Consider the following 13,406-nt stretch of genomic DNA (forward strand, 5'->3'; position numbering starts at 1 on the left):
CTATAGCAAGCAGCTTGGCTCATTTCAAGACAATGCCATGATAGTCATTTAGCCAAGACCATGGACGTATTTAGAACACATTCCAAAGAGTGGATTAAGGTGTGATAACTATATTTTGTATATCTTTTGTTTATGCTTTCATTCCTTTTTGGTTCAGTTCCCTTGACACTTCGGAAGTGTTAGAGCCATAAGCAAAGTCCCCATACAGACATCACTTAGTGCCACAATGTCGCTCATTTTGGAAAGAAATGTAATTATGTATTTCGAGAGTGTGTGTGCGCTGCTAACATCTGCCTAAAGTTACTGCCCAGATCTACCAGCCTGGAAGACCAGACGACAGGTCCTGAACGGCGATGCCCAACCCGGACATCCCCGGCCCATCCTTGGAGCGGCCAGAAGCTTGCAGAAATCCTTCCAGGGTAAACAACCAGAGGGGGACAGCAACCGCGATCTCAAACCAAGACATCCCTTGGCCATTCTTGTGGTGGCTTGCAGAAGTCCTCCGAGGGTAAACCACCAGAGGGGGACATCAATGGCGATCACCAACCGGATCTCCGCTGCCGATCCTCGGAGTGGCTAGCAGCTTGCAGAAATCCTCCCAGGGTAATGGTGTGAACTCTGAACTATTGATTACTCAAGAAGAAGTGACACCTAGATGACAGCCTAGATGACAGCCTAACAGACTGCAGCTGGAAAAGGTAGCAAATCTAGTACGACAACACTGACCGACATGGACGATTTTCCGGAGTGAGATGAACCTCTCAGACCACGTAACCACACGACGACCCGGAAGATTCCACGAAGGACAGGGCAAACCAGAGCCTCACATCACCAGCTTCACGTAAATACAATGCATTGCTTTTAGGAATGAGCGATTGTTAGTGGCATATGTGTTTATGTGAGAATAGCTTCCCATAGAGACCCATGTTCCTTAGTCTTCCTTCCCAAACCCCTTCTCTTCTCTGAATCTATTGTGCTATAACCAAAAGTGTTTGGTTTAGTCCACTAGGGACAGTATAATGATATTATGTATTGTATATTCTGTAATTGTTTAATTAGTTAGTAAATAAATAATTGAGCCAATTTGTGTATGGATGATTTATTGTAAAGGCTGGGTTTGTGCAGATAAATTGTTGGTTATCACGTTCAGATGAGACTAATTGATCAGATTAAAATAACTGAATACCTGAAAAATATTCGGATAATAATAACTTTGGAATCTGAACATTTTCCATGGTGCTCCGACTTCCAAGTTAATTACATTTACAAACTTAGTTTAATCATGTAATAATAATTACAGAGAATTGATTTGATAAAATAACAGTCTTCACCTTTATGATACTAAAGACACGGCAACACACACACACACACACACACACACACACACACACACACACGAAGACACTGCCCTTTGAGAAAGGCCTTCAATTTACAGGAGTGAAGGGAAAATGAGTGGAATGTGTGTTGTTGGAATCGCAAAAGGAGTCTTGTCCTTGAGTGCTTTTTTGTGTTCTGGTGAAGCTGCTGTCGTTAGGTAGTGTAGTTATGACTGAGGTTCATGTCAGTGGAAGCCTTAGCACAAAGAGGAGAAAGAACATCCTCATCCAACCCTTACTCTCTGATGCTAGAAGCCCATGCAGACTGTTAAAGTTGTATGCACACAGCCATTCAGTAAACACACACACACACTCTCTCCCACACTTCACCTCCATTGAATCTGCTCATATTTGCTCACAGATTCGTCTGCCCATCGCATCCTACCATCACATCCAATGCCTTTTATTAGGCCTTTTATCCTCCTATCCCAGAATAATGCACTAGTCCTGCTCTGATGGGCATACATAGGCACATACAGCCCACACCATCAAGACACCAACTTGGATGTTTGTTCAAGTGTGTCACATCAAAAAGGTTCCCCTGCTGGGATTACTGGAGTAAGAAGATTAAGGTATTTGGGGGTTGCAGAGGTGGAACAAAAAGTTTCCCGTTCTAAGGTTCCCTGTCAAAGAGACGCTACAGGAGAGAACAGTACAGTATGTCTCTGAGAACACTAAAGTACTGTACAGTAGGTTTCAAGACATACACACAAAGTCAGTGCTCTGGGTAATTGGTGGTTAGGGTTTTGAGGTTGTTGTCATACATTTGGGTTTGGGGTTACATGAATGAGCTGTTTATTCACAAACTGGGATTGGTGTTAGGATAAAAAAAAATCTCTTTACCTCAGGGAGCTTGTTTGGACATGTATGTGTTATTATGCGCTCTGTGTTTGTGAGTGCGTAAATACTAGATAATGATTCATGTGTGTGTATTTTTTACAGGCTGGAGCTGAAGCTCTGTAAGGGGTCTCCTTAGAAGAAGCACAGGGGCAGAAGCATAAAGGTAAGACCGGGATGCCAATACTTCCCTCTGCTTTTCAACAGGTCTACAGATCAAAGACTGTTCAATATAAATAAGTAGTGAGTATGTGATTGGGCTCATGGTTATATTTAGTTCAGTGAGATAGAGAGGGAATGATAGGGAGAAAGACGAGGAGCGAGACACACCTGAAAACCAGTGTGTGCTGCCATTTAGTTTTTTTGGAGGGACTGGCTGCCTCCGCTTTTGATTCCCTCAGGTGTGCGTGCGTGAACGTGTATGTGGGTTCGCGTGTGTGTGCGCTGTGTGTGTTTGCTCCTGTGTGTTCGGTCAAGTATGAAATGACTCTTTTAGTTCCAATCTATTTGAACTTTATTGACCGTTCCATTGAACTAGTCTGAAATCAATCATTCTGAAAATCATTACCCCTAAACATGTTCAGTTTAAACTGATTGATGGTTTATTTTTTATTTCATTCCACACTTACTGTATAATCAATCTAATTTCTGAGCTCAGTATCTTTTGTTCTCCTTGCTAGCACACTCTAATAAAAAGCTTAGTTATGTACGTGTGTGTGTGTGTGTGTGTGTGTGTGTGTGTGTGTGTACACATCAGTCAATGCTACAATAATCTCATTCCCAGACACTTTGCCTAAATGCACGGAAGGTCTATTGGAACACAAACTTGACCTTCGTTAGGACACAACCTGACATAGCAGACATAAAAGAAGCACCTGAAACTCGATCCCCCCCCTCATTCTGGTCTTGACGAGAATACATTTTTTAGTTGTTTTTGAGGGAGGTTTTCTTCTGCACTGCTCAACCAATCCACTAAATGTGGAGGAGTTAAGATGGAGTGTCGACCTTGTTGACGTCCGAAAGCGGAAGTCACGCCAAAGGCGATCTCATCCATTTCCCCTGAAAACCGGAACATCCAAGTTGTTGATGACCCCGCTAAGGCTAGGGATACAAGGTGCATTACTCAATGACTTAATTGGCTTCATCTACCAACCAATCACCTCTCACAACACCTACCCACACGTGTCTAGGGCACCTGTTACGTTCAGCAGCAGCAGCTGAGCTGTCTCGATACTGCAATGACTCTGCGCAGAACAGGCAGTTGCTGCTTCATTAAAACTTGTTAATTGTGATACAATTATGTTACTACTGTAGCTAGCTAACTAGCTAGCTAGGTTATTGAAGGAACATTGCATTTAGGGTTGCACTAGCTGCTTACCTACTCTATCGTTTTGTAAGAAGTGGCCAGGGTCAGTCATTGCTTCGTCCCACAAAGAGTCATTGTTTACAGACAGATGGATCGTTGTTGAAACTTCCGTAGACTGGTGTCCTTGATCAACCAAATCTAAATCACCAAAATAACGTTTCCAGTTAACAGAGGTATTTCCAATATCTCTAGGAACAATACTTATGATTTGTCGGGATGCATTTGTCCTTCGCTATCAAATAAGCGTTGAAAACACGTTTTTATCCAGGATCTCCCATTTTCTGCCTATGGACTGCCGTTGTAGATCACGCAGTCATGCGAAAGTAAGCTGCCGCATCATTTTCTACAGGTGGAAAATGTGAGACCCTGGATGAAAAACGTGTTTTAAACGCTTATTTGCATAGCGAAGGACACATTCAATCCGACAAATCATATTTTTTTGTTTGTTGTTGCTAGGTAGCACGCAGAGGTTCATGGGAAGATGCTGCCCAGGGAATGCATTCACTAAAATGAAATGATCACAAATACTTTACTCAGTAGGCCACTCCAATTAAATGATATGGTCACTCCCACTAAGGCCATTAACCTGGGGATGAGGTTAATGCTACAGTAGCTTTCTGTTATTATACAAACAGAAGCTGTCTGTTGCTGTGATGAATCTAGCTCCATGCTTGGACAAGCACATCGGCTAGATTCAATTCAAACTATTATGAGTGCAGTTCAGATGCTATGAGTCATCCATAGTCCACCTTGCTCGGCTCATCACTAATTCAGCCATTTCATCAGATGCGAGTTGAAGCTACTGTACCTTTCTGTTATGATCTAAATAAGGTGCAGTTCACTGTTAGAACATTAGGTTAGTACTCCCAATGGTGGTGGTAAGAGTTGAAGGAAGGATTGACAAATGTATTTTTTCCCTCTGGGGCTCTGACACCTTTTAGAGTCTCTTTCACTTGACTAGTGATGGATTCTGGATTCTAGTGATGGGTTCTGGATTCTGGGTTCCTAAACTTGGAATAGTGTTAATTATCAGGTATCCTATTGAAATATTGAGTGCTATGGTCTAGAGCAGGGGTGGGCAACTCCAGTCCTTCAAGGACCTGATTGGTGTCACCCGTTTCCATCCCTAATTAATCAAATTGCATTCTAAACTGAAGATCATGACTAGGTGATTATTGGAGTCAGGTGTGTTAGCTGGGGCACAACTGTGACACCAATCAGGCCCTCGAAGACTGGAATTGCCCACCCCTGGTCTAGAGGGTCGACACCAGAAGTTAATGGTTATCTGTAGGAGGAATGTATATGGTAGAGGCAATTAAGCTTAGAATGCACTGAGCGCAGAGCAGACGATCACATGTTGGCAGTCACTGATAAGGGGGGAGAGCTGAGGAAGGTGTGTCGAAGTCAGGTCACCTTAAGGGAGAAGGAACAGTTTGTGGCCCGTATCACTTAACTTCCTTCCTAGTAATAAAGATGTAATGTTTAGAGAGAAGGGGTAGACTCCCACCCAAATTGGGGTATATATACTCAGTGGTGTAAAGTACTTAAGTAAAAATACTGAGGTACTTTAAGTAGTTTTTTGGGGTATCTGTACTTTACTTTGCTATTTGTATTTTTGATTACTTTTACTTTTACTTTGCTATGTTCCAAAAGAAAATAATGTACTTTTTACTCCATACATTTTCCCTAACACCCAAAAGTGCTTGTTACATTTTGACAGGAAAATGGTTCAATTCACGCACTTATCAAGAGAACATCCCTGGACATCCCTACTGCCTCTGATCTGGCAAACTCACTAAACACTAATGCTTGATTTGTAAATTAATATCTGAGTGTTGGAGTGTACCCCTGACTATCGGTAAATAAAAAAATTGAATAATAATTGTGCCGTCTGGTTTGCATAATATAAGGAATTTTAAATCATTAATACTTTTACTTTTGATTTTTTGACAGTTTTTTTTACTGTCGCTGGGGCCCATTTCTCAATTCTTAGGTCACTTTTTCAAAACTCTTCACACAGTGAGCACAACAGCAGTCTATGTGGGCTAAACCGTGGATCGCTTTTCATTGCATTGACACAAATGCATTCGATGACTACATCCTTCAAATTTCATCAATTATTTTCTCACTCAGACACAACCACCACCAAAACTCTATGTACCTACAGGCACATTTGTATAACATAACACAACATTGAATAAGACAGCAATTTGCTACATTTCTACAGTAATACCGTATTGAAATATATTCCAAATCTAAAAAATGAAGTACTATAAAAAAAACAATTGGACCAACCACAACTGATTCCTGATTCCCACCTATCCAGGTGTTTGTCTTTCAGTTTCATTACCATCTATACAAAAGGGGACATCTTGGGAATAATGCTGTACTTTAATGTAAACATGGACCCAGCCAGAGAGACTAGTGGCTGATAGAGGAGAAGGGTTGCTGGGAGAGGGAGAGGAGTACGTATGTGTGGTGAAAGAAGACTGAGAGGAAGATCAAGAGCTGTAGACTTAGATTAGATTAGGGCTACTATAATTGATCATGCAACAAATTGTGGTCTATCAATGAGAGAGGCTGGTCTGAGAGTGCAGCCCAATCTATTGTGAGAGATTTCCTGCAAAACAACAGGCGAGATGAGCATTCTGCAAGGGCATCTGACTGAACTGCACATTACAGAAGAAAATTGAGCAAAGCCTCCAAACCCACTTGTGTGTAATTGTTTTTGTATTTCTGCTTAGGACGCAACAGTTTCCTCCCACAGGCGGGAGAGGTAGGATTTTCACTGCTCAAAGAGATTCGGGACAGAGTGTTGGTAGACAACATTACATTTGGAAATATTCACAATGTAAGCATAACAACTATTTCTAGAGTCCTGAAACAACATAAAGTCAGTTTTACACTGTCCCCTTTGAGAGGAACGCTGAACGAGTCAAGCAACTCAGGAACCAATATGTTCATGTAAGATGACTATAAAATACAGAACGGATTTTGAACAAAACCAAACAGTGTAGAGGCACACAATGGCATGTTTTAAGGGATAATGTAAACTACCGTAGTAGCCTAACTCTTATGTTGTGGATTTATTTTAGAGAGTCATGGAGATTGACGCTAGGCAAACACCCCACATATTCATCTTTGTGGATGAGGCTGGTTTCAACTTGGCCAAAACACGGCGGCGAGGAAGGAATGTGATTGGGAGAAGTGCCACAGTGGATGTCCCGGGCCAGAGGGGTGCCAACATCACAATGCCTGCAGCAATATCATCTGATGGATGGCTGTTACACAAGCCGCTAATTGACTCCGAGCGTCTCATTTCATTCCTTGATTACCTCTATGGAAGGGTTGTGCCAGGTGAGGAAAGGGTTGCAGTGAGGTGAAATCAGCAAACGTTTGTAACTGTATGGGACAACGTGGCATTTCACCACTCCCGTGCAGTCACAGAGTGGTTTGCAGTCCATCCCAGGATGGTGTCACTTTTCCTCCCACCTTACTCTCCATTCCTCAACCCCATAGAGGAATTATCTTCCTCGTGGAGGTGGAAGGTTTATGACCACCATCCACATGATCAAATGACCCTCCTGGATGCAATGAATGCTGGATGCCTGGACATATCTGCAGAATATTGCCAGGGATGGACCAGGCATGCCAAAAGATTCTTTCATAGGTGTATTGCCCAAGATGACATAAGATGTGATGTGGATGAGAACCTGTGGCCAAATGCAGAAGACAGGGTTGACTAGCATTGCTACTGTATCTGTACCGGTAGATGATGTATATACAAATTATTGTATTTTGGAATCACTCAATGCCAAAAAATGACATAAATCATATTGAAGCATATTGCATCATGTCTGATTAATTCCTGTAACAAATACTGCAGTGAATTCTAAACAGTGGAGAGGTGTCATTCTTGTCTGGTAAAGACATTTTGAAAAATAAAATATTGTGTGATGCTACCTGTTGTTGGTGTTTTTTAGTTCATTGTTTTATGAGCGACAAAGTGTGCTTGTTGGGTGACAACCTTTGCTAGTGTTATGGAATAAGGAGTTGATTTGAGACGTGTGAAGTGTTTTGGTAGTTTTAGTCCATTTTGGATGGGAAATGAACTGCTGTGCCAAGCTGAAAGTTGGTTAGGAGAACTGTGTGAAGAGTTTTGAAAAAGTATTGAGAAATGGGTCCTAGCGATTAAATTAAAAAAAAATATTTTAGCAATTCCATTTACTTTTGATACTTAACACCAAATACTTGTACTACTTTTACACAAGTAGTATTTTACTAGGTGACTTTCACTTTTACTCGAGTCCTTTTCTTTTATGGTATCTTTACTTTTACTCAAGTATGACATTTGAGTACTTTTCCCACCACTGTATATACTACCACTGGTGGAAATAAGTCTTTGTCTTATGCAGCTGTATTGACCCAATGGGTGAATAAACTTGGACTGAGCCTTATTCAACATCCGTGAGTTTTAATAGGTTTGTTTAGAATCTAACGCTAGGTATTCACATCCTTGTTGCCGCTACGCTTATAAGTACACCAACACATTATTCACATTCTGATTAGCTATACTGTATGTTTGTAATATACACACCAATATATTTAATGACCCACTTAGCAGCTGACAAACTGTCAAAGCTTTTCCTAGCTTTTGATGGTAATTGTGTCCATGTTAGTGTTTGTGCGTGCGTGTCTGCGTGCGTATTATTTTGCGTATTTGTGTACAGTTATGTATACGTGTGTGTGTGTGTGTGTGTGTGTGGTGTGTGTGAACATATCCTCTCGTGTCGATCCTCTAGTGTCCCCATTATCACTTCTACATCATACCGTACTTATGTAGGATCTTCATTTGAGCCAGTTTGTTGCAGCAGGAATATAATCCTGCAGCAACAAGAAATGTTAATTATTACATATATTTGTAATTAATGAACATTTTTGTAGAGGTTGATAAAAAAATTTGTAAGGAAGTCTGAAATTTTAAAGTGGCAAATTCAAACTTAAGAAACCCTTTTTAACCTCCAAGACGGTACACATTTTTAAAGTTCTCCTGCAACAGGGTGATCAAATTAAGGTCCTACATCTGTGGGATTGGTGATGGTTTGGTTCATTAGCTCATTTCATTCACACATACTAATCATATACGGTAAAAGACACAACAGAAGGTCATAATGTCACAGATATATGGGCTTGTCTATCATAACAGCAGGGATTATTTACACAAGACAAAGCGCTATTAAGCTGTGTTATCTCACTTTTCATATTTTATTTCACCTTTATTTAACCAGGTAGGTCAGTTGAGAACAAGTTCTCATTTACAACTGTGACCTGGCCAAGATAAAGCAAAGCAGTGTGACACAAACAACAACACAGAGTTACATATGGAGTAAACAAACATACAGTCAATAACGCAATAGAAAAGTCCGTATACAGTGTGTGCAAATGAAGTAAGATTAGGGAGGTAAGGCAATAAATAGCCCGTAGTGGCAAAGTAATTACAATTTAGCAAATAAACACTGGAGATGTGCAGAAAATGTGCAAGTAGAGATACTGGGGTGCAAAGGAGCAATACATCAATAACAATATGGGGATGGGGTAGTTGGATGGGCTATTTACAGATGGGATATGTACAGGTGCAATGATCCATAAGCTGCTCTGATAGCTGATGCTTAAAGTTAGTGAGGGAGATACGAGGCACCAGCTTCAGTGATTTTTGCAATTCATTCCAGTCATTGGCCGCAGAGAACTGGAAGGAAAGGCGGCCAAAGGAGGAATTGGCTTTGGGAGATGACCAGTAAAATATGCCTGCTGGAGCGCATGCTACCGGTGGGTGCTACTTTGGTGACCAGTGAGCTGAGATAAGGCAGGGCTTTAACTAGCAAAGACTTATAGATGACCTGGAGACAGTGGGTTTGGCGACGAATATGAAGCAAGGGCCAGCCAACGAGATTATACAGGTTGCAGTGGCGGGTAGTATATGGGGCTTTGGTGATGAAACGGATGGCACTGTGGTAGACTGCATCCAATTTGCTGAGTAAAGTGTTGGAGGCTATTTTGTAAATGACATCGCCGAAGTCAAGGATCGGTAGGATGGTCAGTTTTACAAGGGTATGTTTGACAGCATGCGTGAAGGATGCTTTGTTGCGAAATAGGAACCCGATTTTAGATTTATTTTTGGATTGGCGATGCTTAATATGAGTCTGGAAGGAGAGTTTACAGTCTAACCAGACACCTAGGTATTTGTAGTTGTCCACATATTCTAAGTCAGAACCGTCCAGAGTAGTGATGCTATGCAGGCGGGCAGGTGCGGGAAGCGATCAGTTGAAGAGCATGCATTTAGTTTTACTTGCATTTAAGAGCAGTTGGAGACCACGGGAGGAGAGTTGTATGGCATTGAAACTTGTCTGGAGGTTAGTTAACACAGTGTCGAAAGAAGGGCCAGAGGTATACAGAATGGTGTCGTCTGCGTAGAGGTGGATCAGAGAATCACCAGCCACAAGAGCGCCATCAGTGATGTATATAGAGAAAAGAGTTGGCCCTAGAATTGAACCCTGTGGAACCGCCATAGAGCCTGCCAGAGGTCCGGACATCAGGCCCTCTGATTTGACACACTGAACAATGTATGAGAAGTAGTTGGGGAACCAGGCAAGGCAGTCATTTGAGAACCCAAGGCTGTTGAGTCTGCCAATAAGAATGCGGTGATTGACAGAGTCCAAAGCCTTGGCCAGGTCGATGAATACGGCTGCACAGTATAGTCTTTTATCAATGCCGGTTATGACATCGGGCACGTTGCTGTGGGGGGTGCAGAGCTTTTGACAGGGGTAGCCAGGTGGAAAGAATAGCCAGCTGTAGAGAAATGCTGATTGAAATTCTCAATTATTGCGGATTTATCAGTGGTGACAGTTTTTCCTAGCCTCAGTGCTGTGCTCAGCTGGGAGGAGGTGCTCTTTTTCTCCATGGACTTTACAGTGTCCCAGAACCTTTTGGAGTTTGTGCTACCAGATTCAAATTTATGTTTGAAAAAGCTAGCCTTTACTTTCCTAAATGCCTGTGTATATTGGTTCCTAACTTCTCTGAAAAGGTGCATATCGCGGGGGCTATTCGATGCTAATGCAGTACACCACAGAATGTTTTTGTGCTGGTCAAGGGCAGTCAGGTCTGGAGTGAACCAAGGGCTATATCTGTTCTTGCCTGCTCGCTGAAGTGTTTTAGGGAGCGTTTGACAGTGATGAGGGGTGGTCGTTTGACCGCAGACCCATTACGGCTGCAGGCAATGAGGCAGTGGTCGCTGAAATCCTGGTTGAAGAGAGCAAAGGTGTATTTAGTGGGCGGGTTGGTTAGGATGATATTTATTAGGGTGCCCGAGTTTACAGATTTGGGGTTGTACCTGGTAGGTTCCATGATCATTTGGGTGAGATTGGGGGCATCTAGCTTAGATTGTAGGACGGTCGGGGTGTTAAGCATATCCCAGTTTAGGTCACCTAACAGTACAAACTCTGAAGATAAATGGGGGTAATTCATTTACATATGGTGTCCAGGGCGCAGCTGGGGGGCTGAGGAGGGTCTGTAACAAGCTCAAACTGTTTGGGCACAGACCTGGATAGCATGACCGTACTCTGCAGGTTGTCTCTACAGTAGATTGCAACTCCACTCCCTTTGGCAGGAAAATATTATAGTTGAGGATGGAATTTCAGAATTTTTGGTGGCCTTCCTAAACCAGGATTCAGACACGGCTAGGACATCAGGGTTGGCGGAGTGTGCTAAAGCAGTGGGGGAAAAAACATAGGGTCCTCCAGGCTTCTGATGTTAACATGCATGAAACCAAGGCTTTTACAGTTACAGATGTCAACAAATGATAGCGCCTGGGGAATAGGAGTGGAACTGGGGGCTACAGGGCCTGGGTTAATCTCTATATCACCAGAGGAACTGAGGAGGAGTAGGATAAGGGTACGGCTAAAGGCTATAAGAACTGTCCGTCTTGTACGTTGGGGACAGAGAATAAAAGTAGCAGATATCTGGGTGTGGTAGAATAGATTCAAGGCATAATGTACAGACGAGGGTATGTGAGTACAGTGGAGGTAAACCTATGCGTTGTGTGATGAGAAAGGTTTAGTCTCTGGAGGCATCAATTAACGTAGGTGAGGTCTCTGCAAGAGTGTTGGGTGTGACGAAAGAGCTATCTAAGGCATTTTGAGTGAGACTGAGGGCTCTACAGTGAAATAAAGCTATACAAACTAGCCAAGACAGCAGTAGACAAGGCATATTGACATTAGAAAGAGGCACAAAGCAATCACAGGTGTTGCTCAGGAGAGCTAAGACAACAACAGGTAAATGGCGAGGAAAGGGCAGAGCGGGTCAGTTAGATGCATACAGGACCTGAGTTCGAGAATGGGGCCGACAGGTAAACAAAATGAGGTACCATGTTATTGAAACAATCCAGGGGGCATCAGCTGTGTAGCCGAGTGATCATCGGGTCAAAAGAGTAGCAATAGGTGAGTCAGGGAGCTGTACAGTATTCAGTACTACGTTGGGCGAGCAGGGGACACAGTATTCAGACAAAGCTAACGTAGATGGTTCTGCGGCGATATCGTGACAGAACACCCTGTTGAGACCACAATCATGTCGGCAGTCCAGTCGTGATGGATCGGTGGGGCTCCGTGTCGACAATAAAGGGTTCAGGCCAATTGGCAAAGGAGGTAATTGTAGCCCTAGCATTAGTTGGTATATGGGCCTAGCTCGAGGCTAGCTGATGCTTGCTTCGAAATAGATGCGTTAGCTAACAGTAGCCACTCGTTTGCAGCAAGCTAGGTAGCTAAAGCTAGCTAGGAGTAATGATCCAGTGTAATGATCCAGAGCGGCGGGAATCCGGTGATATGGTAGAGAGAAGCAGTCCGGTATGCTCTGGGTTGATATTGCGCTGTGCAGACTGGCAGGTGATTGTCCGAGCTAAGGCTGGCTGATTCCATGGGAAAAAGGTGAGGATAGCTAGCAGTGGCTAACAAAGACTTGTAGCTAGTTAGCTGGCTAGCTCCTGATGGAAGTTCCAGTTATAAGGAATAAAAATAGCAGATCCGTAACTCATTGTATGAGGCGGGTTGCAGGAAAGTATATTTACTTCGTAGATAGAAGTGAGATTGAGATATATATGAAAAAAGACTGGCTATTTGCAAGGGATAAGACATGGGATAAGACAAAGACAGATATATACGTCCTATTGCGCTGCCATCTTGGATTCCAGATGTAATGTGGGTTTGGAGTGTGAGTCTATGTTTGTGTGTGCGAGCATGAATGTGTGTACTTGTGCTTGTGTGTGTGTTGTGAAATTTCATGTTTTGAAGAAAAAGTCTTGAAAACGTTAATCTTGTCTTTAGGGGGGATGACCTTCACCTTAGGACCATCTGGCAGAATGCCCAGAATATGTTCTATAAGTTACGATAGGAGACGGTGCCAGACACATGCCAGAACCAACCCTATGAACTATGCCTATGTAACGTGTCTGTAACCAGTATGTAAGGGAACTGACAGGACTGCCCCGTTAGAGCTCCTGACAGACGTTCACTATGATGCATCGAGTTTGTTGGAACCTCTCCAGTTAACTGATAATAAACAATGATTTATTGAAGATTGACTTTCACTGTCCCTGTGTTAGAAGTTCTACAACAGTGTGTTGCGTTGTGCACGTGTGTGGGTTCTGAAGGAGAAATTTCAGAAACTCAGTAACCCATTAATTACATAACCAAACATCAGACAGGCAAATAAGCACATTAACATCAACTATATTGAGTAATAGGCACTAGGGCTGTCCTATTATGACTGTGTCAGTGTAC

The 13,406-nt window shown here is 42.6% G+C and overlaps 1 protein-coding gene across 1 annotated transcript in view; it reads left to right on the forward strand.

Moving 5' to 3' along the window:
* The window catches only part of LOC118402930 (xylosyl- and glucuronyltransferase LARGE2s), a 179,516-nt gene that overhangs the window by 50,030 nt on the left and 116,080 nt on the right, over nt 1-13,406 (forward strand). Inside the window, exon 3 of the mRNA XM_035801305.2 lies at nt 2,319-2,379. The gene's annotated coding sequence lies outside the window, so the exon portion shown is untranslated. The remainder of the gene's footprint in view (nt 1-2,318; nt 2,380-13,406) is intronic.

Source organism: Oncorhynchus keta, chromosome 2 (assembly GCF_023373465.1).
Source record: "Oncorhynchus keta strain PuntledgeMale-10-30-2019 chromosome 2, Oket_V2, whole genome shotgun sequence".
NCBI classification, from domain to species: Eukaryota; Metazoa; Chordata; class Actinopteri; order Salmoniformes; family Salmonidae; genus Oncorhynchus; species Oncorhynchus keta.